The sequence below is a fragment of the Schistocerca nitens genome, chromosome 1, assembly GCF_023898315.1.
Source record: "Schistocerca nitens isolate TAMUIC-IGC-003100 chromosome 1, iqSchNite1.1, whole genome shotgun sequence".
In the NCBI taxonomy this organism is placed as follows: domain Eukaryota; kingdom Metazoa; phylum Arthropoda; class Insecta; order Orthoptera; family Acrididae; genus Schistocerca; species Schistocerca nitens.
In genome coordinates, this window is record NC_064614.1 from 514,903,806 (window position 1) to 514,926,009 (window position 22,204).

A 22,204-nucleotide genomic window follows, 5' to 3' on the forward strand; every position below is an offset into this window, starting at 1 on the left:
CAGAATTATTATTGTTACTAATATTAGTGTTGTTGTTAGTGGCAGGGGTCCGAAAGGAGGCGTTGGAACCTGAGATCTTCCGGTTTCTGTCAGTTCAGAAGTAAAGAGTCCAATAATTATTTATAGACATAGTGTATACATTTTAACTAGGTTGATTTTAAATGAGGGTGGAAGGTGTGGATGAAGCAAATGTTTCTAGGGAGAGAATTGGTGCAGAGGAAGCATATTTTGTTTCAAGTGTCTACATTCAATCCGGACAGTTTGCTTTCTTTTTTGAGAACTAAACAAAAAAAGCGGTTAGAAATAAGCGGTACTAATTGTCTCAGTGACTCATTAGTTCGTGATTTAATAAAACACTTACAAAAATATCATTAATCTGTAATCATTTAAAATACAAAGATATTCAGAGGAAAATCTTTCTCAATCTAACGTTTGGTTACGCACCAATGTTGATTATAGTGAAGGGGGGCAACCGCTTAATATGGGATTTTATCCAGGGTTAATGGTCTTGGGATCCGCTGCACTACAATAACGGCCGCGAGAAACGCTGCTGCACAATAACGGCCGCGAGAAACTGATATGTTCGAAACCAGGAAGAACTGGGAATTTTGAAACACGTTGTACATATCGGTGGACGAGTATTCTGTGCTTTGGGAAACGGCAAACGAAAGTTAAAGTTTTCGTTCTCGTTTTACCTCTTGTATAAACCTGTGAACCCTATGATTTACGTTTTCTTGAGTAACTTGACAATAGTACAAATGTATTCTGCTAAATATAAGCAGTGATCGAAAAGTTTCCTTTTGAGGGCGTTGCTGCAGCGTATATGCAACGTAGCGCGACACTCATCGGTGCAGAGAACGTGATGCCCATCTTGAGCGATCCATTCGGCATGTTGTTGGGCCCATCTGTACCGCGCTGCGTGGTTGCAAAGATGGACCTCGCCATGGACGTCGGGAGTGAAGTTGCGCGTCATGTAGCCTATTGTGCACAGTTTGAGTCGTAACACGACGTCCTGTGGCTGCACGAAAAGCATTATTCAACATGGTGGCGTTGCTGGCAGGGTTCCTCCGAGCCATAATTCGTAGGTAGCGGTCATCCACTGCAGTGATAGCCCTTGGGCGACCTGAGCAAAGCATGTCGTCGATGGTTCTTGTCTCTCTGTATCTACTCCATGTCCGAACAACATCGCTTGGTTCACTCCGATACGCTTGGACACTTCCGTTGTTAAGAGCACTTCCTGGCACAAAGTAACAAAGTGGACGCGATCTAACTGCGATATTGACCATTTAGGCATGGTTGAACTACAGATAACACGAGCCGTGTACCTAGTTCCTGGTGGAAAGACTGGAACTGATCGGCTGTCGGACCCCCTTCGTCTAATAGGTGCTGCTCATGCATGGTTGTTTTCATCTTTGGGCGGGTTTAGTGACATCTCTGAACAGTCAAAGGGACTGTATCTGTGATACAATATGCACAGTCAACGTCTATCTTCAGGAGTTCTGGGATCCGGGGTGATACAAAAGTTTTTTAGATGTGTGTATTAGCCTGCAGAATAACTCATCTCAAGATTTAGCAGTTGGCTCAGTATTCCAAGTAAGTATCACTCATGTTGGCCTGCCTCTAATGGGCCGTCGGAGAAAGTGGTGAATCATCTCTCAGAACCGAGCGATTTATGTGAATATGGCTTCTGCAGCCAGTTTCAGTTTCATTACGAGTCTCATGAGTGTATGACAATATCATGGTGTAAGGCGTGCCTGTGTATTGGTCATAATTTGAAGCAGCCTCCAGTAGGGTGTCGATATAAGCTATCAAATGATAAGCGGCACTTACAGTAGCCGACATATTCAACGATGACATCATTATGCCCCGGAAAACTCTATTTAAAATAACTTGCCCAGTTGTTAATGAATTACAAGGGTGAGCAGGAGGCGGTCTGTGTGTGTCAGTTCGAAGAGGCGTTATTGTTATGTTCTTAAGATCCCCCCTACGCTAGCCACATCTGTACAGAGTGTGAAAGCATACCATGCTGATCCAAAAAATGTTGTGCACAGCAGTCCAGTCTACATCCTCCTCATTCTTCATGATGATGCATCACGCCCGAATCCTTCAGTAAAACTTTGAGTACTGCATTGGGTAGTTTCAGAAACGCCACTTTCTTGTAGTTCCCCACACATTCAATATTTTTAGTCGGTTTCTTTTCTTTTACTTTCTTTTTACTCTACACTGGGCTTGTGAGTTATCATCCAGAAGGAAGCGATGCAAAAATCGTGAGTTCTCTGATATGCACGTGGTCAGAGTATTTTTATCGGGCTTTATTATTGTGACACGATGTAGGGCAAGCTACGTAGAAAGCTTCATTCTATTTACTGCTCAGCCATCTCCCTTAACAATGGGATACTAGGGATGTCGGGTAGTGAATGAGACACTGGACCTACATTCTGCAGGGAGAAGGTTCAGATCTCTATACCTGCATCTATATTTTAGTTTTGCATGGCTCCCGTAAATCGGTTACTGTAGACGGGATGGTCCCCTTGAGAAGACCGTAGCCGATTTCCTTATCCGCACGTATGTTCTGTGTTTATGGTCCATGAAACGTTTTAATTCTAATTTTGAATCTTGTTTATTTACACAGTAAATGTTTATGTTGTTTTCTTCTGTACCTATTAAACCCTCACATATGTAAGCAGCTGAGATATTGTCTTCAGATTACTCTTAACATTTTCACATCAACATGAGATGATTTCCAAATGGCAGTAACAGAGTAACAGTTTAATCATTCAGAACACTACTCAAAAACTTAAGTGAAATGACCAAAATTATGTTTTAAAATCGTTTAGTTCATACTTTCATTTCTATTAGTTCATGTAACATTGGATGTACGGTTCCCTGGCCTGTCATCGGTCCACTTTGTCTAAATCCTATAACATTCTCACGTAGAATACGGAATCAAATACAAGATCGTCAATAAGCACTGACACCTCTCGCTGAAGCACGATTATAGAGTATACACGAAATATATGCGAAGCTGAAATCTTCGCCTGAACACAGAGTACTTCTGTTGATACACACTTAGAAGGTTCCAGTGAATTACATCACTCCATAAGTAAGGAAATTTATATTTGAAAATGGATTTATGTGTGGATGTATGCATGCTTTCCATCTCCTTTTAAACCACTGAATCCAGTTCAACCAAACTTGGTAAATATACTATGTATTGACTGGAAAGAAGTACTATGGGGGTAAATACCACCCAGGTTCAATTGGGGTGAAGGTGAAAAAGAGTTGGTAATACCCAATATCTATGCTGCCCTGCTCAACTAGTGCATTGTGCGAGTAATATCGAAATGCATTCAGGGGTATATGTGCGAATGAACACGGCTGAGCTAAGAGAGGGTGGAAGGGGAGATAGTGAGAGGAGGAGGAGGAGGAGCTGGAGAGACAGGGAGAGAGGATGATAGGATGAACAGAGAGAGGGAGAGGACGAGATGGACAGAGATATGAAGAATAAGGAGATGGAAATGGAGAGGGAGTGGAGGAGATAGACAGAGAGAGAGGGAGGACGAAGAGACGTGCAGTACTCAGGGTATTCGGAAATTCCCGTTACAAACTTCTAAGACTTGTGGAGGGAAGCGAGTACATAAGATTTTGAATAGGAACCCATGTCTGCAAACGTACCATTTCCGTTATACGACGATTTCAGTTCAGATATTTATTTCATCCACTTATGCTTGTGGAATTAGGAGTGAAGTAATACAACTATTGGGTAACAGTTTGAAAGGAAACGTAACGAAACGTCCATTTATCACTTACATTTGTTTTGTATTAAGACTTAAACATTACATGTTTACATTATTGCAAAACAGTAAAGAACACAGCATAATGTACGCACAGAACGGTAATGATACATTACAAAACCCTCTCGATGTGGCGACCAACAACGTTGTTACAGATATTTTACTCATCTGTCTATCCTATGGCATACGAGGTCAAGCAACTGTGAGACTTTCCTCTTTTCGTCAGCAGATGCGGACGCTTTACACATCTGAAATGAAACCGTCGCAGAGTGGAAACGGTACAATTCCTGAAATGGGTTCCTGTTCAAAATGTTATACACTTACTCCCCTCTACAAGTCTTAGAAGTGTGTAACGGGAATTTCCGAACACCTGTATGTGCCTTACGCGTACTGGGGTAAAATCGTAGTTTGTGCTTATCGAGGCTGTGATCTGCACGCCTGCAGCCGTAGACTATACGCGCTACATCACGGCGGAAGACTAGCAGCACGTGGCACTTTTGCTCCGTTATTTCAGGTGGTTACTTTCTTAAGTAACAGCCAACTCCAAAGTTTCCTCGTTTCCGACGTTTGGAGAAAAAAATGAAAAGTGTTCGTAAAATCTATTTCACAGTCATTGTGAAACTCTAATTCGTAGTAAGCGAAATAGATGTCTAATGTGCTTACACAAAGGATGCCAACAAACTTCAGAACCTTGCAGTACTTGCCACCTTGTAGTTATAGTGCATGATAGTTTTACAAAAAAACATATAATGACACACAGAGTATAAATTAAAATCGTTTACTCGAGAATGTACTTTTAAAATGCATTCAGCCTTCTTCTTTTTAAACAATCCATGAAAGTAACGTCTGTTCTAATTTTCCCCTATGGAACAATGTGCCATGTTACTGAAGGAAATACTATGAACGGCGCAGTAGCGAGCGCCGGGAACCGCTCGTTAGCTCTGCGTCGAATTCCTGTCAGCGATGTTGGTAGGTCTCCCACTTGGACATATGTAGGGCGCCCTGAGTCTATTAGCCTAATTACGAGGCGCAGCTCGCTCTTGTTTTGAGAAATAGCTACCAAGGAATGTTTCGAAACAAAGGCGTCGCGCAATCTAGCGGAACCATATGCTCAACAGTATCCGATTACTGCAGACAATGGCTTCGGCCGAGAAATTTGATACCCGGTGGCCCACTTTGCGTAAGCGTGCGAAGAAATTGGTCGATGTCAAGACGGGTCAACGAGGTTTACTGCTACCAGCGCTGCTGTGAGAACTGGTTCCGGTGCCGGAAACGTTAAAAGAGTAGTTCACATGCGTAGGCAAAGTACGAATCTCCACTGTGGTCATGCAAAATAAAACTTCCGTTTGCTCTAGAGCACGGCTAATACGCTGACCATTGGCTACATCTGGAAGTCCAGATGTCCTTTCTTCTCACTCCGAGGAGTAAGAAGAAGGACATGGGACGTGTGGAGACGAATTTACACGTGATCTTGACACTTTTGTCCCTCGGAATGTTAAGGAATTTCGAAAGACGACCCAAGTACACACCCAGTAAAGTACTGGGGAACTACACTGACAAGTCAAAACATTACAGGCATCTCCTTAATAGCGTTTTGTTCCAAACTAGGAACGCGATACAGTAACGATTCTGAGTAACATTGATCCGACAGGATCTAGGCAGGTTTTCAGAGGTATGTGGCACAAAATGTCTACGCACAGGTAAAGCAAACCGCGCAAATTACGGGCCGGTTGTTTATAGCTCCAAGATGGTACCCATCTGTGTTACATCGTGTTCAGATCACGTGAATTTGGTGGCCAAGACAGCATTATCAGGCTCTTCAAACCACCTCAGGAAGATTCCAACCTTGTGGCATGGACTATTATCCCAATGGAAAATGTAATCGCCATCGAGTAATGCAGGAGGAGATGCAGGTGGTTCGCAGTAATGTTCACGTTGATCACGGCATTTACGTTGCCCTCAAACAGGTACCATGGAAGCCCTGATGAAGACTCACCATAGAATAATACTGTCCCAACCGGCGTATGTATTCTATGGCTCGCTGAATGTCCAGAGTAGTCATTCGCTAGCGTGACGACGCGTACGGACGCGACCATCGATCTAATGCAACTAGAAACATGATTCGTCCGACCTGGCGACGTCTTTCCATTGATCCACGGCCCAACCTCGATGATTTCGGCGCCACAGCGATTGTAACGATGTCGTTGCGTTAACATGGAAACAAGTAAGGGTCGTCTATTGCGAAACCCCACGTTCAACAATGCCCGCTGAACGCTGTGCTCTGAAACACACACGCCAGCACCAGCAAGCATTGTACGCTGTCGTCAGATCTGTCACAGGTCGCCGCCTATCTTGCTTTACAGAGCGGACAGGTTTCCGATTTCCACGTTCTGTGATGGGAGGGGTGAACACCCAACACCTTGTCGCTTACTGGTGGTTGCCGCACCCTTCAAACGACAGTAGCACGCGAACAGCCCACCAGCTTTGCTGTTACTGAGATGCTCGTTTCGAGGCATCTGGTCATGACAGCCTTTCCCATAAAATTGTACTGCAGCCAGAAGTCTCACGTAAATTTTTCTTTATTTTTACATGTGTCTCTCGACCAGCTTCCGCACAATTATCGTATGATCTGTAATGAAGTGATACCGTCTCAGATCCGCAGTAGAATGAAACCCGGAGTGTGACTCTCCGTGTCGTATGGATGTGGAGCCAGCACAATAGTATACCGAGATGCTCATTTCCAGACGTCTTGTCATAATACCCTTTCCCTTAAAATTATGGAGCACCAGAAGTCGCATGTAACTTTTTATTTTTACCTGTTTCTCTCGACCAACGCGAACATTTTCAGAAGCTAGGTAGCTGAGGACGACACGCTACAAAAATCTGGCTGTGTATAGCGCCACCGTCATACATATGTATGGCGGCTGCGCTGTACACAGCCCGATTTTTGTAGCGTGTCGTCCTCGGCTACCTAGCGTCTGAAAATCCTCGCGTTGGTCGAGAGAAACATGTAAAAATAGAAAGTTCCATGCAACTTCTGTCTGCTCTACAATTTTAGTTTCTAAGGGTCGCTGTTCTCGTGCAGGCAAATGGCTGCGCTCGCTAAATTCTTCCTTTCTCAAAGTCGGTTATGTCAGTGGACTTCCCCTCTCGTGCCCCATATCGTTGCTAGAATTCCTGCTAGAATTCTCCGTTCGTCTCTGTTCCTCTTGTAGAATTCTCTTAACGCGTCACGTGATCACAACACCACAAGGGACATTCAAACCCGCGGTGGGCAGTGTTTCTAGATCATTATTGAATTTGGCTTGAGGTTTACATTGAAGAAAATTATTTTCAAAATTACCCATGAAACGTTCTGTTAAGTGAAGATAATGTGAAATGCATTATAAAACATTTGTTCGTTCGTATAATTTGTTTTGGAAGCAAAAGTATTTTTTGCTTAAACGCAGCTCTACAATATCCGTAATGTTTGCCTGTTCTGCTGGGTTCATGTGCTGCTTCTGCGAATACAGAGATAGGGTGTCAATATAAAGTACGAGGATTGTCCAGAAAGTTAAGTTCCGATCGGTCGCAAAATGGAAACCTCACTGAAAACCAGAAATGTTTTATTTGCAACAGTTAGGTACACCTTCCATCTACTTCTCTACATAGCCATCGCTCCAACTTCGAGTTTTGTCGTAGTGTTGTATCAACTTCCCAATATCCTCGTCATAGAAAGCAGTCGCCTGTGCTTTCGGCCAGTTATCTGCACTGGTCTGCAGCTCGTTGTCTGTGGAACAATTTTGCTTCGTAGCCAGCGGTTCTTGTGAGCAGAGATGAGACTCAGGGGGAGCCAATTACGGACTGTATTGTGGGTGATCAAACACTTCTCATCGCAAACGCTGCAGGAGCGTCTTCATTGCCCCTGCAGTGTGCGACCGAGAATTGCCATGAAGCACGAACTGCTCGACAGTTGTGTTATGTGGGCTGCATGATACAGTCGAAATCTCTAACCAGGCCCTAATACTTGGCGGGGGACACTATTCCCTACGCACCTTTACGTGCTCACTGTTCACTCAAAACTGAAAAGAGCAACGTGTCCCGATCGACGGGCATACTAGAGACTCTGCCCAATACATATGTGCGAAGCTTTACCGGATTTTCCCTGTGGTTTCCGTTTCGCGACCGATCGGAACTTACTTTCTGGAGAACCCTCGTATAAATACTAGAGACTCTGCCCAATACATATGTGCGAAGCTTTACCGGATTTTCCCTGTGGTTTGCGTTTCGCGACCGATCGGTACTTACTTTCTGGAGAACCCTCGTATAAATGGATTACCGTGGAAAAGGCTCTGCACATAGAATGAAACTAACCTACCTTTAGTGGGGTTCACCTGATCTAATGCATTTACTATTCTTAATATCATGTTTTGCTTTGAACTTTAGGTTTTTTCATGAAGTTTTGGGATTGCAACCATATGACGTCTATTTCTTATCAAGATATTTTGGCTGGCATCCAGAAAGCTTACGGAATATTCCTTACGTAAGGGAAACCTCAAAACAAATGTTTCTTTTTTTCTCGTAGCAGTTTTGCACCTTGCTCAATGCAGCCTGAAATTTTACAGACACTGGCCGAGCTGGATGGTTGTCTTTACGAAGCTAAATTTATCCACAAGATAGTGGTGTACAAGAATTCATCTTTATTATGACTTATTTCAGTCGTAGAGAAAATACTCCTGCATTTATTAATGAGCCACCGTCCTTGTTCACTAAATATCTTTCGTATCCAGTTTCTTGTTTTTTCGTGGTTTTAAAAAAGTCCTTCATCTTCTTCACATAAACTGTTATTTAAAAGCACCCCTAGGCTCTCCTTGTCTGCCTTTGTCACCATCATCTCACGACTGTTCACTTTCTTCTAACGTTCTGAGAGAGAGTGCTCTCCTGGTGCACTCATGTTTCGGTTGTATCTGCTGTAGAAGTAACCATTCACTTCCTCCGTACACTTTTGTTAAGTAAGTTTGTCTTTTTATAGAGTTAATTCTAGATCCACTCTCAACTGGTCTAATTCAAGACGTACTAATACGAGATGTACTGTTAAAACACATTTGTAACCATTTGCCAGTAATATCTTTTGTTCAATGGTCAGGGACAAATTCGACAAATCCTTAAGCAATTTGAAACGATCTGTTGTGATCTGATTGTAGCTGATGTTATTTCTTCACTGGATAACATACACATCTTACTGAAAAAACTTTGATGTAATTTTCTCTTGATTCGTCTGCTGTTACATTATAACCGAACAACAATGTCCTGACGTGCGGGGATTTTTCCAAACCTAAGTACACAACGTGCATTTCATTTCAAATCTCTACCCAGCTCACCGAACCGAACAACGCGAACGTCCAACATGTCTTTGCTGGGTACTATGCACGGTGATACGTCCATGCATGTAACTGAACTCATCCTTGATTGCCATTTATGAAAAAAAAATTGTTTTTATTTTGTCTTTTTTTTTATTATGGAACGTTGAGGTTGTGAAACTTCATATCCTTTATTGATATTGTAGTAGTCATAAATTACTTGCGTTTATCTAGTATAACAAACGCACTCAAAAATAGCAGCTGGGAAATGGTTCAAATGGCTCTGAGCACTATGCAACTTAACTTCTGAGGTCATCAGTCGCCTTCAACTTAGAACTAATTAAACCTAACTATCCTAAGGGCATCACACACATCCATGCCCGAGGCAGGATTCGAACCTGCGACCGTAGCGGTCGCTCGGCTCCAGACTGTAGCGCCTAGAACCGCATGGCCACTCCGGCCGGCAGCTGGGAAATGAACTGATTAAGAAACTGGTACAATATCTGTGTTTGGCACATTTCTCTATACATTTAGTTCTCTAAGTCTGAAGAAGTTGCGATGAGCTGTTATGTTAGTTTCCGCTTTAACAAATAGTCGATACAAGTAGCAAGGTGCATTTGTTATGTTTTACTCCATTGGTTATCAAGAAATGTAGTTTCAATCCATTACATTCACACTGTGTTGTACAGTCATAACAGAGAAATATGGCTAGAAACTCCGACACTTTGTTATTTCAAATAAGAAATAAAATTGCTAATTCATTGATCCTATGAATTGATGTTCAAGTTTTAAAAACGTTTTAATGTATTATGGCGATTTCTACTCCGTATTTGCAGGACTCCATCGTCAACTTCATTCCACTTGCCTTGAGACTGGAACTACCAACACGTTTTAGTTGGAGGAAATCTTGAAATAATTATAGCAGTTTCGTTGTCGACGGAAGATGGTTTGCCCCAAAGCCTTGCAAAAAATTCGCATGAGTATTTTTAAGAGACGCAACTGAAGTAAGTGAATCAGCTGTCTTGAGTGTTGCAGTTTCCCTGTTAGCAGGAGAAAGAAGGGAGGCAATGAAGTCCTTTTCGTATTCGATACTGAAAATGGCAGGGGCGAGGGGAGTTACAAACAAGTAACAGACAAGCATGTAAAGGAATCAATGTATATTTATCGTCAAGGATAGAGTAACTGCGAGGTAACCTTGATACACTATGGAACAATATCAACACACAATTTTGGAACACGGCAGTTCATGGCGTATGCTGTGTACTCGCGTAAAAAAGGCGGGCGAAGTAGGTGATAACATATTATCGCGAAGCGAGTTAGCTATTACTGATCTTAATTTATGTTTAAGACTGGTTCCGAGGTAATGAATAAAGATGACAGCAACTTCCGTACTATTGTCGTAAAATCTGTAATGAAGTGATGCCGTCTCAGAACCGCAGTAGAAAGTGGCTCGGAAAGCTACTATCCGTGTTTTACGGATGCGGTGACAGCACAGTAGAGTACCTACTCCGAAAGGATACAGTTCCTATACCAAGCTTTAGGGATGTGGAGACAGCGAAGATGGTTGCTGAGGCTTTTGGCCGGAGGGGAGGCCAGACCTCCTGAAGGTAAGGTTGGGTTACCTGTCGTGGCACAAAAAGAACGACCAAGCTAGGAAAGAGTCAAAAGCAGCGACGCCGTATCTGCAGCGGTTATAATTAAAGTGCAGCTACGTCATGGACGACCAATGTGAGCCGTAATTGCCGTATGGCAGCTAATTCATTAATACTGAACCGATTTACGCTGAAAAATATTAGTTCCAATTGTGGTCACCAGGTGCAAATCTTATTCTGTACACTGTGTGACACCCACTCTGTCATTTAACAAGCTAGTAACGTGAGTGAGCAGTTTGGCTATCGAAAAGAGAGACCGTGCGCTGTTAGTGAATTTGATTTATGTGGACGGCAGCAATTACAGTACTGCATTGAGAGAGTGTCGCCGACTGAAAGGTCTGAGTAGGGGCCGGATGTCAGTAAATGGTTAAAGAAGATGGTATTGAAATTCGAAAACACGTGTGAGCTTGGTGTGGCAGCTGGAGGAGGAAGAAGTTCTATCCCGGTGGAAGTTACTGGCGAGATTGCAGTTGCTGTAACTGACCCTACAGCACGTACCCCGAGTGGTGCTAGCACTCATGCAGTGTCACAAGAATAGGGACCTCAGCAGTTTGGTCCCATAGGAATTCACACACATTTGAACATTTTGAACCAGTGGAACATCCATTTTGAAAGGTGAATATGTAGAAGAGTACTAACACTATCAACAACTTTCATGATCGCAGCTTGACGATTGCGAGGGGAGAATTCAAAATTTATGGGTGCCCCTGGCACTTCACAATATTTGATACTTGTGAGTAAATGATCAGATATATGATAGTTTTATTTATCGTATCGTTCTCACAAAAAAAAAGAAAAATGTAGAAGTGCCACCCTATCTTTCTCTTGAGTTCTCTGAATGCATATGTGAGCTGATGCCGTTCAGAGAATGTAATTATGTAAACTGAGCTGATTAGGGCGATCATGTCCCTTCTTACATCAAACCGGCGTTTCACACATACAATACCGTTTTCGTGGTAGTTACTGAACTAATAAAGTTAATACTAACGGTACTTCTACTACCGCTCCTGCTGTCACTAACAGTGACAGTAATAACGAGAATAATCATGAGAGTAATGATAGTGGCAGATATAAAAAGAATTTATAGGTGTACAAGACAGATGGTTTCTGGTGTAACGAGTTCTGGGGAAAGGGTATTTAAGGAGATTGCATCAGAGAAAAAAACACTGAGAAATGTGGAAGATCTTATAGGAAAGAAGTATGTTCAAGGGCGAATGGCAATAATTATTGTTGCTTTAGTAGTTATACCTATATCACTAAACGATCTTCTGAAGCTCGGGATGTTATTCAGCTCTATATTATTATGCGGGAAGTTATTCCAGAGGTAGGTTTTTGTTACTGAGAAGAATTTCGAGAAAGTGGCTGAGCGATGGAGTGGGACAGAAAGGACTTTTCTCTGATGGGAACGGGTGTTCCTGCCATGTTGGTCAGACAATAGCGTTAGGAGCGGTTTGGAAACAGCGTTCATTGATAAGACAATAGAGGAGACAGAGGGTTTGGAAATTTGTGCTCCTGTCTGCAGGCAGCCAGGATAGCTGTGTGTATGGTGGTGAAATGTGATCAAGGGATCCAGGATCACAGATACGAGGAACACAGGCATTTATAAACAGTTCCAGGCGCCGTGAGGTTTCCTTGCAGGATAACATCGCTGTAATCAATAACTGGAGGTATAAGTGTTTGTAAAAGTTTATTTTTCGGGTCAGGAGGGAAGAGCTTTTTGTACTTTTTTAGGGCAAGCAGATATGCTAATTCCTTCTTTCACATTGCAGTAACGTGCTCAGTACAATTTAGATTTTCATCAATTATTAAACCTAGACTCTTTACTGAAGGAGAGGTTGATATTTAGGGTTAAATGTGGTAGAGATTCAGGCTAATGAGCCTAGAGTGACCAAGTAGTACAGCTTGGGGTTTGAGTTTTGGCTTTAATCCTATATCCTGCATCCATTTTGATAGTGCACAAAGATCGGTATTGAAATTCGCGATAGCTATCTTCAGATTTATTGGTTTGCCCTTAGATACAACCGGACGTCATCAGCGTACATGTGGTATTAGCAGCAGGACAAAACTGATGGCACGTCATTGACATACAAAGAGAAGCGTATAGAACCTAATACCGAATCCTGGGGGCACCTGATACTACCTGTCTTCATTGTGACTTTATGACGCCGGACATGACGCAATGCTGGCGAGACGTCAGGTATGAGCGAAACCATTGCTCTGCACTTGGCAAGAAATATAGACTGCTGAGTTTCTCAAGTAAAATATGTAAGTCGGCATTGTCAAAGGATTCGCTGAAATCTAAGAAGCACATGATTTCCGCCTCATGTCATCCATGGCAAGCTTCAGGCCATCATTTACCTTCATTAAGGCAGAAGTTGTGCCGAGATGTTTACAGAAACCTGATTAGGAGCCTATTCGTATTGTAGGTTGTTTGCGGTTAGGTAGTTTGTTAGTTGGTTGTGTATTATACATCCTAAGGCTTTACACAGTGCAGAAAGACTACAAACAGGTCGGTAATCAGAGGGCGCTACCTTTTTTGGTAGCGGCTTAACTAGCCCCCATTTTACTGGCCTCAGTGAAAACACTTGTGGTTAAGGAGTGGTTGAAGATATAGTCGGCAGTAGTTTGATAATAATAAGCTTCATCATTTTGAGCATGATGCTGTCGTATCCAGTAGATGCTGATCTGATACGAGTGTTGGCTTTCGTGGCTACCGTCGTTAACCCCATTAAGTAATCAATAAGTCACTGTGTCGTTTGTGGTTCAATTGTGGTTGTAAGTAATGTGAAATTCCAGTTCAGTTATTCGGCTCGGAAAGCTGGATCAGATGCAGCTTTTACTTTGCCTGTACCAAAACCAGCAGGTTTTCCTATAGGACAGTTGGTCAAGATCTGTTGGAAATTAATGTAGGAGCATGCCAGAGTTTAGCACGTCTCACAGCTTGGCTGACTGCTCCGCCTCTGCTTGTAAGCAATATGATTTTCAGTCAGGGGGCGCAGTTTGTATCCCCAGAATGCAGCGTCTCTGAGATTAGTGAGCTGTCTCAGTTCATTAGTTAGCCAAGGTGCAGGTTTCTTTCTTACTTTTCCGATCGTGATAGTTGAGTAAGGAGGGCGGTCATTGGAGGTGCTGTCATTTGTGCTCTGATGATTCATGTGAAAAGGTCCACAGACTCTGAATGCGGAATAGTAGGTGAAGTTAGACGCATGGGACATACCATTCCGGACATTGCTAGAGATCAATATTTCGAGATCTACAGTGTCAAGAGTGTGCCGAGAGTACAAAATTTCAGGCATTACCTCTCACCACGGACAGCTGACTGGCCTACGGCCTTCACTTAACGACCGAGAGCAGTGGCATTTGCGTAGAGTTGTCAGTGCTAACAGACAAGCAACACTGCATGAAATAACCACAAAGATCAATGTCGGGCGTACGATGGACGTATCCGTTAGGGCAGTGCGGCGAAATTTGGCGTTAATAGGTTATGGCGGCAGACAACCGACGCGAGTGCCTTTGCTGACAACACGACATCGCCTACAGCGATTCTCCTGGGCTCGTGACCATATCGGTTAGACCCTAGGCGACTGACAAACCTTGGGCTGGTCAGATGAGTCAAGATTTCAGTTGGTGAGAGCTGATGGTAGGATTAGAGTGTGGCACAGACAGCACGAAGCCATGGACTCAATTTGCCAACAAGGCACTGTGCAAGCTGGCGGTGGTCCCACAATGGTGTGGAATGGACTGGGCCTTTGGCCCAAATGAACCCATCATTGACTGGAGGTGGTTATATTCGAGTAAATGAAGACCATCTGTAGCCATCCATGGAATTTATGTTCGCAAACGAAGATGGAATTTTCATGGATGGCAATGCGCCATCTCACCGGGCCACAATTGTTCGCGGCTGGTTTGAAGAACGTTCTGGACTGTTCCAGCAAATGATTTGGCCTCCCAGATCGCTCGAGATGAATTCCATAAAAAGTTTACGGGACGTAATCGAAAGGTCAATTCGTGCAAAAAATTATGCATGGGTAACATTTTCGCAATTGTGGACGGCTACAGAGGCAGTGTGGGTACCCGTGGTCTAGGGGTAGCGTCTTTGATTCATAATCAAAAACGTCTTCGGTCCCGGGTTCGATCCCCGCCACTCCCTAAATTTTGATAAATAATCAGCATTGGCGGCCGAAGACTTCCGGCATAAGAAGTCAGCCTCATTCTGCCAACGGCCTTGTCAAAGAGGGCGGAGGAGCGGATAGAGGTTCAGGGCACTCTCTTGCCCTAGGGGTGGGAAATTGCCCCTAAAGGCGGAAGAATCAGCAATGATCAACGACATGAGAATGCAGAAGGCAATGTAAACCACTGCATTAAAGACACGTAACGTGTATCCACAGGACATGTGGCCTGTAATTAAAGAAGTGTCATGATGATCTCTCCATTGGCAAAAGATTCCGGAATAGTCCCCCATTCGGATCTCCGGGAGGGGACTGCCAAGGGGGAAGTTACCATGAGAAAAAGATTGAATAATCAACGAAAGGATAGCGTTCTACGAGTCGGGGCGTGGAATGTCAGAAGCTTGATCGTGGTAGGGAAACTAGAAAATCTGAAAATGGAAATGCAAAGCCTCAATCTAGATATAGTAGGGGTCAGTGAAGTGAAGTGGAACGAAGACAAGGATTTCTGGTCAGATTATCGGGTAATATCAACAGCAGCAGAAAATGGTATAACAGGTGTAGGATTCGTTATCAATAGGAAGGTAGGGCAGAGGGTGTGTTACTGTGAACAGTTCAGTGACCGGGTTGTTCTAATCAGAATCGACAGCAGACCAACACCGACAACGACAGTTCAGGTGTACATGCCGACGTCGCAAGCTGAAGATGAACAGATAGAGAAAGTGTATGAGGATATTGAAAGGGTAATGCAGTATGTGAAGGGGGACGAAAATCTAATAGTCATGGGCGACTGGAATGCAGTTGTGGGGGAAGGAGTAGCAGAAAAGGTTACAGGAGAATATGGGCTTGGGACAAGGAATGAAAAAGACTAATTGAGTTCTGTAACAAGTTTCAGCTAGTAATAGCGAATACCCTGTTCAAGAATCACAAGAGGAGGAGGTATACTTGGAAAAGGCCGGGAGATACGGGAAGATTTCAATTAGATTACATCATGGTCAGACAGAGATTCCGAAATCAGATACTGCATTGTAAAGTGTACCCAGGAGCAGATATAGACTCAGATCACAATATAGTAGTGATGAAGAGTAGGCTGAAGTTCAAGACATTAGTCAGGAAGAATCAATACGCAAAGAAATGGGATACGGAAGTACTAAGGAATGACGAGATACGTTTGAAGTTCTCTAACGCTATAGATACAGCAATAAGGAATAGCGCAGTAGGCAGCACAGTTGAAGAGGAATGGACATCTCTAAAAAGGGCCATCACAGAAGTTTGGAAGGAAAACATAAGTACAAAGAAGGTAGCTGCGAAGAAACCATGGGTAACAGAAGAAATACTTCAGTTGATTGATGAAAGGAGGAAGTACACACATGTTGCGGGGAAATCAGGAATACAGAAATACAAGTCGCTGAGGAATGAAATAAATAGGAAGTGCAGGGAAGCTAAGACGAAATGGCTGCAGGAAAAATGTGAAGACATCGAAAAAGATATGATTGTCGGAAGGACAGACTCAGCATACAGGAAAGTCAAAACAACCTTTGGTGACATTAAAAGCAACGGTGGTAACATTAAGAGTGCAACGGGAATTCCACTGTTAAATGCAGAGGAGAGAGCAGATAGGTGGAAAGAACACATTGAAAGCCTCTATGAGGGTGAAGATTTGTCTCATGTGATAGAAGAAGAAACAGGAGTCGATTTAGAAGAGATAGGGGATCCAGTATTAGAATCGGAATTTAAAAGAGCTTTGGAGGACTTACGGTCAAATAAGGCAGAAGGGATAGATAACATTCCAGCAGAATTTCTAAAATCATTGGGGCAAGTGGCAACAAAACGACTATTCACGTTGGTGTATAGAATATGTGAGTCCGGCGACATACCATCTGACTTTCGGAAAAGCATCATCCACACAATTCCGAAGACGGCAAGAGCTGACAAGTGCGAGAATTATCGCACAATCAGCTTAACAGCACATGCATCGAAGCTGCTTACAAGAATAATATACAGAAGAATGGAAAAGAAAATTGAGAATGCGCTAGGTGACGATCAGTTTGGTTTTAGAAAAAGTAAAGGGACGAGAGAGGCAATTCTGACGTTACGGCTAATAATGGAAGCAAAGCTAAAGAAAAATCAAGACACTTTCATAGGGTTTGTCGACCTGAAAAAAGCGTTCGACAATACAAAATGGTGAAAGCTGTTCGAGATTCTGAAAAAAGTTGGGGTAAGCTATAGGGAGAGACGGGTCATATACAATATGTACAACAACCAAGAGGGAATAATTAGAGTGGACGATCAAGAACGAAGTGCTCGTATTAAGAAGGGTGTACGACAAGGCTGTAGCCTTTCGCCCCTACTCTTCAATCTGTACATCGAGGAAGCAACGATGGAAATAAAAGAAAGGTTCAGGAGTGGAATTAAAATACAAGGTGAAAGGATATCAATGATACGATTCGCTGATGACATTGCTATCCCGAGTGAAAGTGAAGAAGAATTAAATGATCTACTGAATGGAATGAAGAGTCTAATGAGTACACAGTATGGTTTGAGAGTAAATCGGAGAAAGACGAAGGTAATGAGAAGTAGTACAAATGAGAACAGCGAGAAACTTAACATCAGGATTGATGGTCACGAAGTCAATGAAGTTAAGGAATTCTGCTACCTAGGCAGTAAAATAACCAATGACGGACGGAGCAAGGAGGACATCAAAAGCAGACTCGCTATGGCAAAAAAGGCATTTCTGGCCAAGAGAAGTCTACTAATATCAAATACCGGCCTTAATTTGAGGAAGCAATTTCTGAGGATGTACGTCTGGAGTACAGCATTGTATGGTAGTGAAACATGGACTGTGGGAAAACCGGAACAGAAGAGAATCGAAGCATTTGAGATGTGGTGCTATAGACGAATGTTGAAAATTAGTTGGACTGATATGGTAAGGAATGAGGAGGTTCTACGCAGAATCGGAGAGGAAAGGAATATGTGGAAAACATTGATAAGGAGAAGGGACCGGATGATAGGACATCTGCTAAGACCCGACTTCCATGGTACTAGAGGGAGCTGTAGAGGGCAAAAACTGTAGAGGAAGACAGAGATCGGAATACGTCAAGCAAATAATTGAGGACGTAGGTTGCAAGTGCTACTCTGAGATGAAGAGGCTAGCACAGGAAAGGAATTCGTGGCGGGCCGCATGAAACCAGTCAGTAGACTGATGACCAAAAAAAAAAAAAAAAAAAAACAGAGGCAGTATGGCTCAATATTTCTGCAGAGAACTTTCAGCGACTTGTTGAGTCCATGCCATGTCGAGTTGCTGAACTATACCGGGAAGAACGAGGTCCGACACGATATTAGGAGGCATACCATGATTTTTGTCATCTCAGTGATAGTCCGTGTAGTTTATCGTGTACGTCCGAAAACCGAATAGAAGACATCTCCAAACTATTTCATTCGCCTCAGCTGCATGTATGTACTGCTAAGTCAGGAAGGGAAAAGAAATAATTTCCGAATTTGTTGCTTAGATGCATAAATAATGAGCGACGTCGGTAGAGAGTAAAAAAAAAGAAAGGTCTCGTAAAGATAAGAGGGACGGCTGACGTGTCAGCGATCGCAGGGGAATGTCTCTGTGGTGATAGTGGCTCTTCAAAAGCTGAAAAGAACGGAGCTGACGGCAGAGGCAGCTAATTATTCTGCGGCTGCCTGAGTGACAGCGTTATCATCCAGGTGACGCCCGCTCTCCCCGTAATTGCTACGAGAGCGTCAGATACGGCGCCGAAGCGCATTACCGCGAGAGGGGCCATCGTGACGGATGGCTGCAGGCCGGCGTTGTCCGAGGCGCGACGGCGGAGGGGTCGCTGGAAGGCGGCTGCCGCCCTCGCTAACGAGTCTGCTGCACGGCGTTCCTTACACTGAGCAGTGAAACTACAGTCTCTCCCATTTATTTGACGTAAGCGTTACGATATTTTAAGCTCTCTCTGCCAATGAAAACTACGCTAAAGCTCCGCAACCTTAAGTATACTGATTATAGATCAGTTTGCCTCTAGTCGAGACTACGCTCCTGTTCATAGGCTCTCGAGCAGCTCGTTTTCCTGAGCATATCCGTGAAACTTTATGCTGCTGAAATTATCATGGATTTTCGAATACACATCACTGCTTTGTAACTCTGTAACGCCGGCCTTGGTGGACCGCGCGACAGCTACGGCCGCAGGTTCGAATCCTGCCTCGGGCATGGATGTGTGTGATGTCCTTAAGTTAATTAGGTTTCAGTAGTTCTAAGTTCTAGGGGACTGATGACCTCAGATGTTAAGTCCCATAGTGCTCAGAGCCATTTGAACCATAACTCTGTAACGACTAGCTAAAATTTCCCAGTCTTGAAAGAAAGCTCTAGCAGTTTAGTTATACCATAAGGCGTTGACATGATTACTTTTACAGAAGTAGTCTGTGAAACTTAAGCCAAAATGGAGTTACAAGAAAGGAGAGCCAGAATAAAACTGTGTGCTCGACCGACAGTCGAACTCGGGACCTTTGCCTTCGACGGCCAAGTGCTCTACTGACGGAGCTACACAAGCAGGAATCGAGACCCCGCCTCACAGCCGTACTTCCGCCAGCACCTTGTCTCCTACTTTCCAGAATTCACAAAAATTCTCCTGCGAAACTTACGGGACTATTACTCCTGAAAGAAAGGATATTGCGGAGACATGGCTTAGCCACTTAGGTCCAGAGGTCGAGTCTCAGTCAGGATCACAGTTTTAATCTGCCAGGAAGTTTCATATCACACTCCGCTGCGTAAGAACATTTACATGCAGAGTCAATATTTATCTCTGCGACTGGACACGCAATTATTTTCTGTATTCTGTATTAGTCTCGCAGATACTAAGTGTACTGCGAGAGGTCCTTAAACCATGGACTCTAAAAATCTTTGAACAGCGAAGTAGTATTCTTGTGTCTGATTTGAAACAATAGTTGTTAGTATTGTCTCTGGTTGAGAAACCGACCTCTGCGGTCGGTCTACCCGGACTCGCTAGTTTAGAAATACCGCCATCGTTCTGTGTGGTTGCCCAAGCTCGAATAGACGCTCGAACCACAAAATAATTTATTTACTGCTAATATTTTGAACTCATGCGCAGTCCTTTATGTGACTAATCATCAATGAATTACCTTCCCATAGACGAAAAAGTAACTGAATTGAGACTAATCTATACTGAAATATTTTTCTAATGACCTTCCCACCCAGTTTCGTCTTATTTACGATGCTCGTACTCAATAAGTCAGGCAGTGAAGGATAAAAGTCTTTTCGGACGTACTACACTTTACATGTCAGTTTTCAAGGCGTTACATTTCCATAACTTCTTCTTTTCATTTTAAGACTGTCTTGTTTCATACCAACTTTAAATTAAATAGCCCATAGTCAAAATCACCTACTGTCAGCTGGTGATTAATCGGTCTGCAGACATTCAAATTTAGTTACGTAACAACAGCCTTACACAACATCCTGCGGAGATATCTTCAAGTAGATGAGAATAGTAACCACAGCCTTATAGTACATTTATTCAGTAATGAAATTTGTTATTAATAATCCACCTGAGTTTGGAAGTAACAGAGATATTCCCAAGCATTACACTAGAAGGGAAAATGATCTATATTTTCCTTCAATGAATGTAACTTTATCACAGATAGGGGTGGAAAATGCTGCAATAGAATTGTTTGAAAATCTATCCATGGAAACAAAATTGTGTGACAGATAGGATAAGTGTTTTCAATTGTAGATTAAGGATTTTCTCCCTAATAATTCCTTATATAATTACCCGTGTACTTGCAAAGTATTAGCATTGAAACAACAGACTCACTCATTCAATAACACAGCGGCTGCATACGTGATTCGCAACTGAATGGATAGACTTTGAACAGTTCAAGAAGTAAACGAAATAATCACTTTCGCTGTGGCGGAATGTTATGCATAGATTCTGGGGCAGTTGTGGTTGATAGTATTTAATATTTAAGTGTGCTTGGTAAATATAATTTCTATCATTTCTGTAACTGGACTATTTGGCATTTACGACTGTGAAGTAATTTCATTTGCCTGACAGTGCAGTTATTGTCTGTGGCCGAGGCTCGAACGATTCGGCATTTCTGCGAGTCTTCGAGACAGTTTGATTGGTTGCAATGTCAGAATTTTTTTTATCTATGCGACACAATAAATTTCATCACATGGCATATATTTGATATCTGTGTGGCCAGGAAATTTAACACAATCCGTCAACATCCTTGAGGCTGTGGACAAACAAACCTCTCCACAGTCTCCTCTGTACCAAGATACTAATCCCAGTAAGTTAGCAAGAGAGACCCTGCGAAGCTCGGGATGGTAGACGGAAAGCAGTGCCATGGATGTTCGACTGTAAGAGAATTTACAACGAGAGGGAGATTTACAGCTTTGGGTTCCGAGCTGGCGCACAGTTTTAGATGGACATGAATGTTCAGTAGCTGACTAGGTGCACAGTGGTTTGGTTCAGTATTTTTCCTAGCAATATTTATATTTTATGAAACCATATCGTCTGCTTTCGTACGGAAGTGATAAAGGATCATCTTACTGACTTCCTTATAGAAAATGTAAAGAAGGATGAAATCCTGGACTTTGGTTTAATAGACGTGTAAGTTATCACTGGTGACGTGGAACTCACTTGGCAAAGGCATTACTCTTTGCACGTGAATTCAGACAAACTTCTCAGCGGATACATACGCATTCTTGCACAATAATTAAGTCTTCGTCAAGTACATCGAGTGATGGCCAAAGGTGTTCTCATAAGTGTCCAGCATTCAGCCATACCCCTATCTGATCTAAGATCATCACACTATGCACCTGACAGAATAATGTGCTGAAAAATGATATCATCAAATAAATATCTTACATTAATCACGCAGGGGATCCTCAAAAATCATTTATTTCGTCTCTACCCTACAGTGTAAGTAAGAAAGGCTGAAAAACATTTTGTATGCAGAACTGCAAATTCAGAAAGGAGACTTGCAGAAAACCGCTACTATTCACGAAGCTTGCTTCAGTAAATTTACTATGAGTACTTACAGTCGACAAACTTTATCTTTCGTCAGCGTCAATATTGTGCAGAAGTACAGACAAAGTCTGAAAACGTATTACATTTGTTAAAGCCTTTTTCTGGATTATAGATTGTAAATATGTCAAATATCGTGAAACAAACATGTAAAACGTTAGATCGTAAAAATGTTTTCGCTTGTACGACTAACAATTAGCT

General features: G+C 42.8%; 1 protein-coding gene across 1 annotated transcript in view; it reads right to left on the reverse strand.

Annotated features, from left to right (window-relative positions):
• The window catches only part of LOC126258163 (transient receptor potential cation channel subfamily A member 1), a 441,338-nt gene that overhangs the window by 418,356 nt on the left and 778 nt on the right, over positions 1-22,204 (reverse strand). The window lies entirely within an intron of this gene.